Source organism: Triticum aestivum, chromosome 3B, assembly GCF_018294505.1.
Source record: "Triticum aestivum cultivar Chinese Spring chromosome 3B, IWGSC CS RefSeq v2.1, whole genome shotgun sequence".
NCBI lineage: Eukaryota > Viridiplantae > Streptophyta > Magnoliopsida > Poales > Poaceae > Triticum > Triticum aestivum.
In genome coordinates, this window is record NC_057801.1 from 139,853,971 (window position 1) to 139,872,227 (window position 18,257).

Genomic DNA, 18,257 nt, shown 5'->3' on the forward strand with positions numbered 1-18,257 from the left:
ATACATATTTTTCAATAAAATTTAACTTTTTTTAATATATGGTCAACATATTTTATGTATAAATTTTAAACTTTTTCAAATGCCTGATTAACATTTCTTGTATACATGGTTAAGAGTTTCCCTATGCACACTTTTAATCCTTTCTAAATGCTTGATTAATTTTTTTTAAATACAAGCTTAACATTTTCTAACACATGGTCAACATTATTTCTATGCACATTTAACATTTTTCTAAATGCAATATTAACATTTTTTGAACACATGGTCAACCTTTTTATTATACACATTTTAACATTTTCCAAATGCTTGATTAAAAAATTTCAAATACTCATGCAATAGTTTTCAAGTGCGTGATTAACATATTTTATTTACATGATAAAAAATCTTCATTTTTAATACGTGGTCAAAAAATTTATACATATTAAAAAATTCAAATATTTGATCAACATTTTTTATACATGATTATGAAATTTCATCATTTTTTAATACATGATCAACATTTTTACTATACACATTTAGTATTTTTCAAATGCTTGGTCAACATTTTTCAAATGCTTGTTTACAAAAATTTCAAATGCTTAATTAGTTTTTAAGTGAATGATCAATTCTTTTTACACATATTTGTATACATTGTTCGTGTTGGGGAACGTTGCATGGAAAACAAAAAAAATTCTACGCACACGCAAGATCTATCCATGGAGCTGCATAACAACGAGAGGGGGAGAGTGTATCTACATACCCTCGTAGACCATAAGCGGAAGCGTTTAATGACGCGGTTGATGTAGCCAAACTTCTTCGCTATCCAACTCATCGAGTACCAAACATACGACTCCTCCGCGTTCAACACACGTTCAGCTCGGTGATGTCCAGACCTTCTTGATCAAGCAAGATGGCGAGGTAGTGAATGAGTTCCGGCAGCACGACAGCGTGATGACGGTGATGGTGATGCTATCTCCGCAGGGCTTCGCCTAAGCACTACAAAAATATGACCGAGGGTGTAAACGATGAAAGGGGGGCGCCGCACACAGCTAGACAATTGTCGTTGTTCTGTGTGACGCCCCCTTCCAGATATATATAGGTGGGGAGAGGGGAGAGGCCAAGGGGCACCCCAAGTAGGGCCGAAGCCTACTTGGGGACTTCCCCAAGCTGTGCCCCCCCTTTCCTTTCTCTCACGAGGAAGGAAAGGCAGGAGGGGCCACCCCTCCTCTTTCCTTCCCCTAGGGCGGCCTGCCAAGGAGAGGGGCGCGCCAGCCCCCTAGTGGGCCGGTCTGTCCCCTCCTTTGACCCATTAGGCCTATACACTTACCGGGTGTGTTCGGAACCCCTTCCGGCGACCCGATGACTACCCGATGCACTCTAAAACTCTTCCGGTGTCTGAATACCATCGTCCTATATATCAATATTTACCTCTGATGATCGAGACTCCTCATCATGTCCGTGATCTCATCTGGGACTCCGAAAAACATTTGCTCACCAAATCATATAACTAATATAACACTATATCGTCAACGAACATTAAGTGTGCGGACCCTACGGGTTCGTGAACTATGTAGACATAACCGAGACACCTCTCCGGTCAATAACCAATAGCGGAACCTGGGTGCCCATATTGGATCCTACATATTCTACGAAGATCTTTATCGGTCGAACCTTATGACAATATACGTAATTCCCTTTGTACGTCGGTATGTTACTTGCCCGAGATTCGATCATCGTAATCTTCATATCTAGTTCAATCTCGTTACCAGCAAGTCTCTTTACTCGTTCCGTAATACATCATCTTGCAACCAACTCCTTAGTCACTTTGCTTGCAAGGCTTCTTATGATGTGTATTATCGAGAGGGCCCAGAAATACCTCTCCGATACTCTAAGTGACAAATCCTAATATCGATTTATGCCAACTTAACAAACACCTTTGGAGATACCTGTAGAGCATCTTTATGATCACCCAGTTACGTTATGATGTTTGATAGCACACAAGGTATTCCTCCGGTATCTAGGAGTTGCATAATCCCATAGTCGAAGGAATATGTATTTGTCATCAAGAAAGCAATAACAATAAATTGAACGATCAATATGCTAAACGGATGGGTCTTGTCCATCACATCATTCTCCTAATGACGTGATCCCGTTATCAAATGACAACACATGCCTATGGTTAGGAAACCTTAACCATCTTCGATCAACGAGCTAGTCTAGTAGAGGCTTAGTAGGGACATGGTATTTGTTTATGTATTCACACATGTATTTAAGTTCCCGATCAATACAATTCTATCATGAATAATAGACCTTCATTATGAATAAGGAAATATAAAATAACAACTTTATTATTGCCTCTAGGGCATATTTCCTTCCGTTCGTATTCGCGACAAGCCTTTTCTCTATATATATTTAATATTTTTTAAAATGCTTGGTTAACATTCTTCAAATGTTTCTTATAGAGTGATATATATTGTCTGGGGCACCTAGACCCATTAGATGGCAACTCACATTTGTAGTGCCATCTCAGTCGTCCCTTTAGCGAGTGTTCCCGGCACCTCCTATGTGTCACGTGCGCTTGCGCTGTATCAAACACACGACCTCCAGCGACAGTGCACGTGATGCTACCAAATAGACCAAACAAGCTTTGTTGACGCATAAGTAGCACTTTCTTTTAAGAACTATCTAGTCGAACGAAGATGCTGTAGGTTAGTGAAACATATAGGAGTACTATAGCTAGTGCATTTTTTAAAACATTTTTTTTGCAAATTTCTAAATGTTTTTAATAGCATGTCTTTAAAAAATGAACAGTTTTTAAAAATTTAAACGTTTTGCTAAAAATGCAAATATTTTTTCAAATCTGTGGAACATTTTCTTATTTTGAGAATATCTTTTTCGAATTTACGTCCATTTCTTCAAAATTCCTGAACATTGTTTGATTTTGTTAGCAAATATAGAAATACTTGAACATTTTTGCAAACATGAGCATTTTTCTAAATCTCCCTAACAAATTTGAATATGCAAACAATTTTTGGAAATTTAAACAATTTTTGAAATTTGTGAATAAATTTTGAATATACGAACATTTTTTGTTCATGTTTATAAAAAATGTGTAAACTATTCAAATTTTGTGCAGAGATTATGAAAAACTCAAACATTTCTAAAAATATGATTTTTTTGAAGATATAAACATTTCTTTAAATTTGAACATTTGTTGAAACTATTAGCAAAATTTAAAAACGTGAACAATTCTTGGAAACATGCGCATTTGTTTTGAAACTCCCCCACAATTGTTTGGATATTGCGAACAATTTTTGAAAAAAAGACATTTTTGTAAATGAAAACATTTATTGAAACTCCCGAACAAATTTTAAAACATGAACGGTTGTTGCTAATGCCAACATGTGTAGACATTTGCGAATAATTTTAAAAACACAAACATATAAGCAAACAATTGGAAAAAGAAAAAACCGAAAGAAAACAAAACAAAAAAGAGGAAGAAGGAGAGAAAAGCAAAAAATGAAACTGGAAAGAATAAAATAAAAAAAAACCCGGTCCAGGAACCTCCTAGAAGGTTGCCAAAACAAGTAAAAAGAACCGTGTGGAAACCTCAAGAAGGTTTCCAAAACCGAGATCATTGCAACCATTAATGGGCCGGCCCAGATCGCGCCGCTCGCTCGTGAAACCTGTGCGAAGCCTAGACAGCTTGACACAACGTCCGACATATAGGATTTTTCGCAAGATATAGGTCTCACATGCGGTAATTCCTATTTTGTCGCTCATTGCGGCAGAATAGTTTTTTTAGGGGTAAGACACACTTTATTGATCATAAACCACATATTGTGGAATATAGTTTGCATGGGGATGAACAAGCCAAATATGGCTCCCGTGCTGTAGAGAAAGAGAAGATCTAGCTATATTGTGAGCATCGCCGTTCGACGCCCGGCCCTCGAAAACAAATTTACAATTAAAAGCAGAAGCTCGCAGGCTAATCTCTGTTATAATTGCACCATACTTGCCTTTGTAGCCCTTGTTTATATCATTGATCACCTGCTTAGAATCCGAGGCTATGATGAAATCATGAATATGCATGTCTTTAGCCAAAAACATTGCCTCCCGGCATGCGATTGCTTCCAATGTCGCCACATCAATGACACCTGGGATCACTAGGGCTGAGCTGCCCAAATAGTGTCCATTGTCATCTCTGCAGATGGCTGCCGCTGAACCTCCCCTGTTGAAACGCGAAACTCCAGCGTCAACATGAATCTTGGCCAAACCTGTAGGCGGTGCCTTCGGCCGAGCAATGGGTGCAGCCTTAGAATGCATTGTTACTCCCACATCACCCATTGGCTTGCTGGCTCCCAAACTCTGTAGCTCGCTTATAAACCTCTCTGACGAAGTCATGGGTAGCATATGGACTTTGGAAAATTCCCTCATGGATTTCTTGTCGACGAGCCCACTGAGGGAGTCCTGGATTAAGGGGTCCTCGGACAGCCGGACTATATGTGCATATCGGACTGTTGGGCTATGAAGATACAAGATAGAAGACTTCGTCCCGTGTCCGGATGGGACTCTCCTTTGCGTGGAAGGCAAGCTTGGTGATTCAGATATGAAGATTCCTTTCTCTGTAACTGACTCTGTGTAACCCTAGCCCCCTCCGATGTCTATATAAACCGAAGGGTTTAGTCCGTATGATGAGAACAATCATAATCATAGTCTAGCTTCTAGGGTTTAGCCTCTACGATCTCGTGGTAGATCAACTCTTGTAATACTCACATCATCAAGATCAATCAAGCAGGAAGTAGGGTATTACCTCCATCGAGAGGGCCCGAACCTGGGTAAACATTGTGTCCCCTGCCTCCTGTTACCATTAGCCTTAGACGCACAGTTCGGGACCCCCTACCCGAGATCCGCCGGTTTTGACACCGCCATTGGTGCTTTCATTGAAAGTTCCACTATGTCGTCACCATAAGGCTTGATGGCTCCTTCAACCATCCACAACAACGCAGTCTAGGGTGGGATTTTTCTCCCCGGACAGATTTTCGTATTTGGCGGCTTCGCACTGCGGGCCAACTCGCTTGGCCATCTGGAGCAAATCGACAGCTACGCCCCTGGCCATCAGGTCAGGTTTGGAAGCTTGAACTACACCGCCGATATCCGCGGAGACTTGATCTTTAACGGATTCGAGCCCATGACAGCTGCACCCTGCCGCCATGATGAACATGACCTAAATCTGTCATCGGACTGTGCCCAGGGGATAGCACGTGTAACCGCTCTGGCCCTAGATCCAGAGCAGAGCACGCCACCTGAGGACGGGAAGCTCAACCTCACCACGGAAGCCGCAGACTCAGCGGTGCTAGAGCCGAACACAGATCTGACCTCCAACGAGGCCTGTGTCATCGGAGCCTCAGACTCGTCTCCGGCCATAGGCTTCGAACTGCGTGTATCCGCACCCATCGAATATGACTGGGCGCTGATCCTGGAGTTCAGCTCCGTGGACATCTTCCAACACTCACCCTGGGTGATGTGTTAAACTCATTAAAGTCCCTCTCCTTGTCAGGAGATTCTTGGCTGAACTATGTCCGGCTTGAGTTGGAAGTGGATGACGAAGAGCTTCGTTGCCCACTCACCACCCACTTGATAGCCACTATTGATGATTTGACCGACATGCTTGATTTCGACTCCGAGGACATTGACGTTATGGACGACGATGCCGGAGAAGAACATGAACCACCGCCTACAGGGCACTGGACATCCACCTCCTCATACGATATATACATGGTGGATACATCCAAAGAAGACAATGGCAAGGATAAAAAGGATCCAGTTGAGGATAAGCCTCCTGAGAAGCAGCCAAAGCGCCGATGTCAGCGGCGCCGCTCTAAATCACGCCATGGTAAAAATAGAAATACCGGCACCAGAGACAATAGCACTCCAGATGACGCCAAAGACAACGAAGACCCCGCCAAGCCAAGTTTCGAATAGGCTGAACGGGAAGACGGGCGAGCCAGCTCTAATGAACAGGCCATGAACGATGACTCGGAGGACAACAATTACATGCCTCTCTCCGAGGACGAGGTGAGCCTCGGCGACGAAGAATTTATCGTGCCGGAGGATCCCGTCGAGCAGGAGCGTTTTAAGCGTCGGCTAATAGCCACTGCAAAGAGCCTGAAGAAGAAGCAGCAGTAGCTCCAAGCTGATCAAGATCTTCTCACTTATAGATGGACTAAGGTCTTGGCAGCTGAGGAATATGGACTCGAGCGCCCAACCAAAAGTTACCTGAAGCGCAAATTGCTACCTCCATTCAATGACGAGGCACTGGAGCCAATACTACCAGCACACAATGCGGCTGACTGACCTCTGCGTGGCCGAGATAAAGCGGCAACTCAGCCCGAACACCAGCCAGCACCACATCGCCGAACAAATAGAAACATAACAGCTCGGGGATACACACATGACCTGCGGTACGACTTAGAAAACAGAGCAGGACAAACCAGATCGATCTATGGATCGCGGGGGTGCGCCCCAATGCGCAACAACGGCCACCCAGCCGGATATGACACAAACAAACCTGTCCGGGCCGAATACCACAGACCAGCCCCATTCGAGCTGCGTCGCAACGTCGCCCGACATAGAGGCGCCACACACCCCCTATGCTTCATCGATGAAGTAATGGAACATGAATTCCCAGAAGGGTTTAAACCCGTAAACATTGAATCATATGATGGGACAACAGATCCCGCGGTATGGATCGAGGACTTCCTTCTCCATATACATATGGCCCGCGGTGACGATCTCCATGCCATCAAATATCTCCCGCTAAAACTCAAGGGACCAGCTGGGCACTGGTTGAACAGTCTGCCCGAAAACTCCATTGGCAGTTGGGAGAAGCTGGAAGATGCATTCCTTAACAACTTCCATGGCACCTATGTCCGACCTCCGGATGCCGATGACTTAAGTCATATAATCCAATAGCCCGGAGAGTTAGCCAGGAAATTCTGGACTCGGTTCTTAACTAAAAAGAACCAGATCGTCGAATGTCCAGATGCCGAAGCCCTAGCGGCCTTTAAGCATAACATCTGTGATGAGTGGCTCGCCCGACACCTCAGCCAAGAGAAGCCGAAGTCCATGGCAGCCCTTACGACGCTTATGACCCGCTTTTGTGCGGGCGAAGATAGCTAGCTAGCTCATAGCAGCAGCACCTCATGAAAACCTAGCACTTCTGAAGCCAGAGATAGCAACGTCAAGCCCCGCCGTAGTAGACACAAACGTCAAAATAATGGCGATAACGCCGAAGACACGACCGTCAATGCAGGATTCAGTGGCTCCAAGTCCAGTTAGCGGAAGAAGCCATTTAAGAGAAACAGTCCGGGCCCGTCCAGTTTGGACCGCATACTTGACCGTCCATGTAAAATCCACAGAACCCCGGATAAACCAGCCAATCATACCAACCGGGAATGATGGGTCTTCAAACAGGCCGGCAAGGCAAACACCGAAAGCAAAGAGAAGGGGTCGCAAAGTGAGGATGATGACGAGGAGCCCCGGCCACCGATGACAGGAAGACAAAAGAAGTTTCCTCCACAAGTCAGAATGGTGAATATGATATATACCGCCCATACCCCCAAGAGGGAGTGGAGACATGCACTCAGGGACACCTACGCGATGGAGCCAGTCGCCCCAAAGTACAACCCATGGTCATCCCGTCCGATCACCTTTGATCGCAGGGACCATCCGACCAATATCTGTCATGGCGGTTCAGCCGCACTGGTTCTCGACCCAATCATTGATGGACTCCACCTCACACGAGTCCTTATGGACGGTGGAAGCAGCCTGAAACTGCTCTGTCAGGATACAATTTGCAAGATGGGTATCGATCCTTCAAGGATCAGGCCCACAAAAACCACCTTCAAAGGTGTCATACCAGATGTAGAGGCCTGTTGTACGGGCTCAATAACACTGGAAGTGGTCTTCGGACCCCCGGATAACCTCCGATGCTAAGAGTTAATCTTCGATCTCGTCCCCTTCCGTAGCAGCTATTACACACTGTTCGGACGAACCGCATTCACCATATTCAATGTAGTGCTGCACTATGCATACCTCAAGCTCAAGATGCCCGGACATCGCGGTGTTATAACAATCAATGGAAATACAGAGTGCTCCCTCTGTACTGAGGAGCACACCGCGGCCCTTGCAGCAGAAGTATAGAGCAGCCTTCTTAGGCAAACCCTCAATTCGGCAATAAAGCCCGTGGACACCGTCAAGCGAGTCCGAACTACTCTGCATCAGGACCGTCCAGCTCGTCCAGAGCTCACCTAGCAATTCGGCCTCTGTCCTAGTCCCAATCAAGCGGTGAAATTCATGCCGCGAGTACATAATTACGCACTTAAAATACCATGGGCATAGACAGAGGCACAGTTAGACGGCGGTCGACAGTGCGGCTCAACCGCCCATGGATCCACATACCTTCACTTTTTCTTTTCCTTTCAGGTGTTTTCTCTTCTTGAGGCTTTTTCCGATAACCTGATCATCGGACCCATCGCGGAATGATACACCAAGAAAGGCAAGGGGCTTTGACGTCTAAGGGAATTCCCAGGTGGTCTCTGCTAACGATCGTTATTCCTGTTTTACATACCTGCACGTAGCCCGCTCTTGGTCACGGCATGTCAAATAGTCTTATTTGCTTATCACACTACTTGTACACATACGCCTTGACATATTAATCAAATCACAATAGAAAATAATTGGCAGCGTCCGTTTAATACTTAACTTTTTCCTTGTCTTTGTATTTATTGCACTCATACATTCTGGTACGCCTTAATTCGCCAGGGGCTTCAGTGTACCCCATAACATGACAAGAAAGTTCGAACACCTTCACGATTGTTCGGCACCCCAAACTTATAGCATTATATGCATCGGCTCCGAATCATGTCTTGGGTCAATAATTGGGTTGCCCGGCTCCTGTGCTTGCTACCCTACGTTCCACTATATCTGCTAGGATAGTAAAGGGAGAACTACTGCGATTGTGTCCCGGTTATTCCAGACGAGCACCTCAGTAGAGAAAGCCGAAGACTGACTGTCATGATGCGGCGAGAGCTGGCCAGCTGTTCGAGAGGTCACAAAATCTTTAGCGATTTCTTCCGCATTATGCGGTAACTAATGCATCATGCGACGGATCGGTTTTTATCAGATCAGGCGTTTTACAATACCCCAAGTTCGGTCTTCCGAACACTAGGGGTTGCGCCTACCTTTCTTTTGTCAAACTTCTATGGCTAAGTGAGGGTGATAAAGCCTTATAGTCCGATTTCCTGGTTCATTGCACTAAACACCTCCTTTAAGGACAAAAAATCTGGAGTAAAGAGTGTTTAGATTTATCTCGAACACCCTCGTACTTCCTACGTGGGGGCAGAAGCCGACAACTGGCCAACTCTTAGAATTAATTTAAAAACGGCCGCACAGGAGGTAAAAATTCAAATAACAAGCATTATTTTACATAACGACCTTGTTTCATATTACAACATAGGATAACATGAACATACTCATGGGAATATAATATCCTTAGCACATTGCTCCGCCACAAGGCGGGATCCCTCTAGGACATTGTCATAATACAATTCGGGCTTGCAATGCTCTTTCCCTGCGGGCGGTCCTTCGGTCATCAGCTTCACGACATCCATCTTTGCCCAGTGCACCTTGACACGGGCAAAGGCCATTCGAGCACCTTCGATGCAGATCGACCGCTTGATGGCATCAAGCCGAGGGCAAGCACTAACTAGCCGCTTCACGAGTCCGAAGAAGCTGCTGGGAATTGCTTCGGCAGGCCATAGCCGGATAATCAAATCCTCTAGGGCTAGTTAGGCCGCCCTATGCAGCTCGACTAGCTGCTTCAGCTGATCGGTCAAGGGTACTGGATATTCTGGCGCAAGATATTGCGACCAGAATAACTTCTCTGTAGAGCTCCCCTCTTCGGCTCGGTAGAATTGTGCGGCGTCAGACACGCTGCACGGCAGATCCGCAAACACCCCTGGAGAACTCCGAATCCGGGTCAGTAGACAGAATCTTTCCTTCACATATTTGCTCTGCATAATAAAGGCCTTACCATCCGCGATCTTCCTGGCCTCCTGGATTTCCTGAAAGGCGCCTCGGGCTTCATCCCGGGCATCGTGCGCGGATTGACGAGCCTTGGTGAGTTTGGAATCTTTATCCGCTATACTCTGCTCCACGGTCTCTCACTTATTTATGGCTTCTTGGAGCTCTTGTTGAAGTTCAATAACCCGGGCCTCATGGTTTTCACGAGCAGCCTTCTCCTTGGCCGCTTTCTTTTCGGCCTCGACCATCGCATTCTTAAGATCCTCGACTTCGGTCGCCGCTCCTAATACATATCATGACATTTTTTAGTCAAAATAAATTATTCATTTGTATTTGAATACAAATTAAGTTCTCCCATACCACGGTTATCCTCCAATTGCTTTTTTACTTGGCCAAGCTCCTTTTCGGCCCGCTCCAGACTCTGCTTCAGTCCGGAGACCTCTGCGGTATGAGAGGTAGCAGGCAATAATGACGCCTGCTCATTCACAGAAGTGTTTCCTAGTTAGTCTCCTGTGAAATATATTTGATCCTTTGTCCGGTTTTCTTTTCAAACACCGAACAATGTATACAGGGCTACTATTTATATTGTAACATTCTTTCAACTTCATTACTTATCTCAAAGCCTGTTAGAAGGCTGGTGCAGGCTTCGGCCAGCCCGCTTTTGGCGGACTGGATCTTCTCAATCACCGCACCCATAAGGGTACGGTGCTCTTCAACGATGGAAGCGCTTTGCAGCGCCACCAATAAAGTATCCGACACCTCGGGGTGGACCGAGGTCACCGGCGGAATAGGCGCACCGCCTTCTGTTGAAGGAGGTTATTGGCCTGATTCCGGAGCCATATTGGTTCCCGGGATTGTCTCTGGCTGGGGGCCGAATTCAGGACAGCCCCTGCCGTCAGCATCCATGCGGGTATGCTCCCACATGTGTCTGGCTGCCGAGGTTTGACCCTATGGCGCTGCCTCGACGGTCTCCTGAGCTTCGCCCCGGCCTGGGCCCCTTTGGGACGACACCTCGATGTCATCCATGCCTTTGGGGGAGGAGACCATCGAGAGGGTCTCGCTGTCCATCGCATCCGGGTCCAATGAATCTTCTGATGAAGATCGCTCGGTGTTGGACCTGGCCGGACTACAGAATGCGTGACTCAATGTGTTAATGCTATACGAAAATAAGACTGGATGTATGAATGTGTCCGGGTTTCTTTGTACTCATGATTTGGCCAGGGGCTTAACCCAGGGTTCCCACTTCGGGCTGCTGATGGTGGCTGGGGTGGATTCGTCTGGAAGGGAAACTTTCCCCTTCTTAGACATTTCGGCCTCCAAACGTGTGGAGGCCGTCCTCTTATTTCTCCACCTCGCAGGGTGGGACTGGCTTTCCTCTTCTTCCTCCTCCTCTCCCTTGTCTTCTTCGGCGGAGGAGTGCACCTCAGTGTCTTTGAACACCACGTCCGAAGTACCTTTGTGGCGGAGCCCGCCCCTTGTCTACCAAATCATTGTCTTCACCAACCTACTGGTTCTATTTCCTCAACCCTTTCATTTCCTCATTACTGTGTTGAGTGTTTGTTCATATCTGTGTTTGAAGACTTTGACTGAAGACTTTCTCAATTTCCTCAGTTCAATTTCTTCAGTCTGTTTGTCTTGATCTTGTGTTATCCTGTGATTACGCTTTCTGTACTCTGTGCTAGTCTTCATTTCATCATGATGACCATGCTTGTATTCTGTTATGATTACTTCTGAGTACTTATTCCGCTGCTAATAGTTCTTCGCTAAGGAATTTCCTCACCGGAAAATTCCTCAGTGAAGAATTCATAAAAATCGCCTATTCACCCCCCCTCTAGTCGACATAACGCACTTTCAGTTGGTATCAGAGCAAGGTACTCCCTTGTTCTGTGTGATTTTGGTTTAACCGCCTAGAGTTTTAGTTATGTCGACCGCAGGTATGATCAAGGTCTCGGCTGGGTGTCCTACCTTTGATGGGACGGACTACCCCTACTGGAAAAACAAGATGCGAATGCATCTCGAGGCTATTGACAACGATCTCTGGTATGTTGTGGAAAATGGTGTTCCCTCTGTCTCACCCTCACTGAACGCTACCGATGTGAAGAGATTCAAGCAACTCGATTCTCAAGCGAAGAATATCATATGTGGCCATCTGAGTAAAGGACAGTATGGAAGAGTGAGTGCTTTGGAAACTGCTAAGCTTATCTGGGATAGGCTGTCCAAAGTGAATGAAGGAGTCTCAACTCAGCGTGACTCTCGAGTTGATGTTCTTCGGAATCTCTTCAACCGCTTCAAAAGACTCGACAATGAAAATGTCCAACAAACCTTTGATCGCCTCACTGACATCTCAAATGAGCTTCAAGCCCTCGGTGCCACTGACATCACTGACCATGAGGTGGTGAAGAAACTGTTGAGATCACTTGATTCCTCATTTGATACTCTTGGTCTGATGATACAAGAACGGGCTGACTACAAGTCTCTTGATCCTGCCGATATCCTCGAAAGGCTAAATACTCACGAGTTCCAGCTTGCTGAAAAGAGAGATCTCTATGGTTCGAGCTATGGCAAACCACGTGCCCTGAAGGCCAAGGTTGTGTCTGAGTTTGAATGTGAGGACTCTGGTAGTAGCCTTGGTGATCCTGAAGAATTGAGCCACGAGCTAGCACTGCTCGTGAAGAAATTCTAGAAGTTCTCAAGATGTGGTCGCTTTGGAAAATCCTCAAGAAGCAGTGATTCCTCATCAAGTGACTATAAGAGAAGGCTGTGCCACAAATGCAAGAAACCTGGTCATTATATTCAAGATTGTCCTCAGTGCGAAAAGGAATTGAAGAAGAAGAAATACAAGGATTACAGTTCTGATGATGCGAAGAAGAAGAAGAAATCGTCAAAATCTTCGTCATCAAAATCCTCGAAGTCTTCATCTCACAAGAAGAGCAGCTCCAAGAAGGCTCGGGCATTCATTGGCAAGGAAATGGACTCTGAAGCTGAATCTGAGGAAAATGAGGAAGAGGAGGCGTCTGAAGAATCCGAATCTGGTGTGGCGAGTCTGGCCTTCGCTACAGCTTTCATTAGCAAGTCCATCTTCAACACTAAAGAAACTGACCCCACCGACAAGCCTGATGAAGATAATGATGACTACGCTCCGACCTATTGCTTCATGGCAAAAGGTGCAAAGGTACTCAAACACACCTCCTCTGAATCTAGTGAAAATGAATCTGATGAGAATCTCAAGCCCAGCTACTCTAAACTTGCAAAGATTGCTGTAAAACAACAAAGGGATTTTGAAAAGGTTCAAAACATGCTAGAAAAAAGTGATGATATGTTGGGTGAAGAAATGGATCGCACTAAAGCCCTGACTGAAAATCTTCAGAGACTTCAGTCTAGGTTTGATAACCTTTAAAGTCATCATAACACTCTCTTATCTGATCATGAGAAACTTTCTTATGAATTTCTTCAAAGAAAGCAAGATCTTGAGAAGCTAAGAGTGAGTTATGAAGATCTTCAGAAGGAGCGCGATTCATTACTTGCTCAACAAATCAGCACTTCTCAGGAAGAATTTGTTCCTCCATGCTTAAAGTGCATTGAACGTGAATCTGCTAATTCTTCACCTGAATGTTCAAATGCTTCAACTGTTACAAATTCTTCACCTGCCTCTGCTATCACTAATTCCTCATCTGAGGACATTGCTAGTATCACTGACGATGCAGGGCTGAAGGAACTGTACACGACAGGCATGTACAAAAGCCTCAAAGTGCATCAGATTCTTTGTGATGTGCTCAAAAAGCAGATCCTCAACAGAAACCCTAGGAAAGAGGGTATTGCCTTTGAGAGGAAACTTAATGCTGATGGAACATATTGGAAGCCTGAGCAGTACCCCAAAACCTCATGGGTTGCTGCAAAGGGACCTCCAGTTGATCCATCCAAGTTATCTGGCTTTACATGTGAATCTCCTCATTCTTCTGATGAGTCATTTGACTCCAACTATAAATTGTTCAAAAATCAGAATGGTGAAGTATTTGCTAGATATGTTGGGACTAATTGCAGGAACGGTTCCCCTATGAAGAAAATCTGGGTTCCCAAAAGTTATGTTGAAAGTCTTCAGGTGAATGTCCCCATGACACCACCTGTGAAGAATAGGAACCCCAGAACAAACTCTTCATATGGACCTAATTCTTCATATGGATCCAAGTCCTCATATGGATCAAATTCCTCAAATGGATCAAAGTCCTCATATGATTATCATCGTGCTAACAACTCTGTTTCGCAGGGTAGAGCTAAGGGCTACGAATATGCACATTATTCTTCAAATCATTATGTTCATAAGTCCTCGAAGAATTTCTCTGCTTATTCATATGCTTACCCTAACCCCTCTTATGTGAAACGAAATGGTTTGGCTTCTATGCCACCATTCTCGTATGGTGCTCGCAGAGTGATGAACTCTTTGCCACCCCTTCAGATGTGGGTGGTGAAGAAAAAGAACTAATCTCTTATGCAGGGTCAGGTCTCCAGACGTGCCTTAACGTCTGAAGAATTTGCTGGGGACCTGACAAAATTGCCTGAAAGGACGCAGGCTAACCATGATGAAATGAACTTTCATTTCACACGTCCTCATACTGCTATATCTGTTCACCGCTTGATGAAATTCATCTGATGAACTTGATATCATATTCTTCACTGATGAAGCATATGAGATTGTAAGTTACACTAATTCATCTGCAGGATGATCAACCCAAAACCACTGAATGGGTCCTCGATAGTGGATGTACAAATCACATGACTGGTGACAAGAATCTTTTGATGGATGCTCCCTTATCACCGTCACATCTGAAGCATATCATCTTTGCTGACAATAGCAAAAGTCAGGTATTGGGTCTTGGTAAGGTTGCGATCTCTAAGGATAAACACATGGACAAAGTCATGCTTGTTGAGTCCTTAGGATACAACCTCATGTCAGTCTCAATGCTTTGTGATCTTGATATGGTTGTTGTCTTTGGCAAGTATCGCTGTGTTGTGATTATGGAAGCTGACAATTCCAAAGTCTTCGAAGGCTTTAGGAGAGGAGATTTGTATATTGTTGATTTCTCTACAGGACCACAACCAGCCGTGTGTCTACTTGCAAAAGCTTCAGAAGGCTGGCTATGGCATCGACGACTTGGTCACGCAGGCATGAGGAATTTGCACACGCTTGCAAAGAAGAAGCATGTCATTGGCATTGAGAATGTCAAATTCCTCAAGGATCACTTATGCGGAGCCTGTGAAGCTGGAAAAATGACCAAGGCCAAGCATCCAGCGAAGACTATCATGACCACTACTCGTCCATTCGAATTGCTTCACATGGACCTCTTCGGACCTAATCATTACTCAGCAGTCACAAATGATGCATCTCTATATGGTTTTGTCATTGTTGATGATTACTCTCGATATACATGGGTACACATTGTTACTTACAAACATGAAGTGCAGGAAGTCTTCAAACGTTTTTCCTCGAGGGCTTCAACCAACTTTGGTGTGAAGATCAAGCACATAAGAAGTGACAATGGAACTGAGTTCAAGAATTCCGGTCTTGATGACTATCTTGATGAACTTGGTATTACTCATGAGTTATCTGCTCCTTATACTCCTCAGCAAAATGGCGTCATGGAGCGCAAGAATAGAACTCTTGTTGAGATGGCTCGCACTATGCTTGATGAATACAAAACGCCTCATTGTTTTTGGATTGATGCAATTGATACTGCGTGCCACATCATCAATAGAGTATATCTTCACAAATTCTTCAAGAAGACGGCCTATGAACTCCTCACTGACAAGAAACCCAATGTGAGTTATTTCAAAGTCTTCGGTGCTAAATGTTGGATTAGAGATCCTCACCACAATTCTAAATTTGCACTGAAAGCACATGCAGGTTTTATGCTTGGTTACGGAAAGGACTCGCACACCTACAGAGTCTTCAACATCGCTCTTCACAAGATTGTTGAAACTGTAGATGTGCGGTTCGATGAAACTAATGGCTCGCAAAGAGAGCACCTACCTTCTGTGTTAGATGAACCAGCACCTGAGGATTCTATCAAGTTCAAGGCAACTGAGGATGTCATTCCTACTGAAGAATTTGCTGAAGAATTCATTCCAGTTCATGAAGAACATCAAGCTGATACACCTGAAGAAAATGCTGAGGAAAATGGTGCTGAAGAAGATGCTGATCAAACTCCTCAGCGACAACCAGCTCATCCTCGCGTTGCAAAAGAAGTGCAAGTGGAGAAGATCATCGATGACATTAGAGCACCAGGTCCTCTCATACGCTCAAAAGCTTCACATTTATCTAAATTTTGTGGGCACTATGCTTTTGTCTCTATCACAGAGCCCACTAAGGTAGATGAAGCATTTTTGGAGCCGGAGTGGATTCAGGCTATGCAAGAAGAATTACATCAGTTCGAGCTCAACAATGTCTGGGAACTGGTCAAACGTCCAGATCCTCGCAAGCATAATATCATTGGCACAAAGTGGATCTACCGCAACAAGCAAGATGAAAATGGCCTTGTGGTAAGGAATAAGGCACGACTGGTAGCTCAAGGCTACACACAGGTTGAAGGAATTGATTTCGATGAAACTTTTGCACCTGTTGCTAGACTTGAGGCTATTCGCATATTACTTGCTTATGCTAATCATCATGATATCGTCTTGTATCAAATGGATGTGAAAAGTGCATTCCTCAATGGTAAGCTTGAGGAAGAAGTATATGTTGCTCAACCCCCAGGTTTTGAAGATCCAAAGAATCCTGACAAAGTCTTCAGACTTAATAAGGCCCTCTATGGCCTCAAGCAAGCCCCTCGGGCGTGGTATGATACATTGAAGGAATTCTTCGTGAAGAATGGCTTCACACCCGGTTCACTCGACCCTACTCTCTTTACTAAATCTTATGATGGTGAACTGTTTGTGTGCCAAATATATGTTGATGATATTATCTTTGGCTGTACTGACCAACATTATAGTGATGAATTTGCCTATATGATGAGTGAAGAATATCAAATGTCTATGATGGGAGAGTTGAAATTCTTCTTAGGTCTTCAAATTCGTCAACAACGCAATGACATCTTCATATCTCAGGAGAAATACCTCAAAGATGTACTGAGGAAATTCGGCATGCAAGATTGCAAAGGCGTCAAAATTCCTATGCCCACAAAAGGCCATCTATGCACTGATGAAAATGGTATTGACTTTGATCACAAGGTATAGCGCTCCATGATTGGTTCTTTATTGTACTTATGTGCATCTAGGCCAGATATAATGCTTAGTGTTTGCATGTGTGCCCGATTTCAAGCTGCACCGAAGGAATCACACCATAAGGCTGTGAAGCATATTCTTTGATATCTAGCTCACACACCAACACTAGGATTATGGTACCCCAAGGGCTTTGCTTTTGATCTCATTGGATATTCTGACTCTGACTATGCTGGTGATCGTGTGGACCGCAAGTCAACTTCTGGCACTTGTCATTTCCTCGGACGATCTTTGGTCTGTTGGTCCTCGAAGAAACAGAACTGCGTATCACTGTCTACTGCGGAAGCTGAATACATTGCTGCTGGCTCTTGCTGTGCTCAACTGCTTTGGATGAAGCAAACACTCAAGGACTATGGCGTCAACGTGAAGAATGTGCCTCTCCTCTGCGACAATGAGAGTGCCATCAAGATTGCTCACAACCCAGTTCAGCACTCGAAGACAAAGCACATTCAGATTCGTCATCATTTTCTTCGTGATCATGTGTTGAAGGGCGACATCTCCATCGAGCACGTGAAGACTGAAGAATAGCTAGCTGATATCTTCACTAAGCCCTTGGATGAGAAGAGATTTAGCAAGTTGTGGTGTGAGCTAAATATCTTAGAATCTTCGAATGTTCTTTGAAAAGGACACACATCCTAACACTTATGCAAAATTGATGACTCAGATGTGCAACACATGAAGAAACGTTTTTGTTCAATCAATGAAGAATAACACTCTAAGTGTGAAGAAATTAATGAAGAATTTGATTCTCAGAGCCCTACGACAATTGTACACGGTGTCTGAAATCATCATTCTTATACGGTGGGCCACGCCACCACAAAAAGTTGAAAATCTTCAATTTGAGTTTTTCCTCATTTTTGAAATTCTTCAGTTTTTTTTAAATTCTTCAACTTTGCAAAATCTTGACTGTTTCCTTCGTT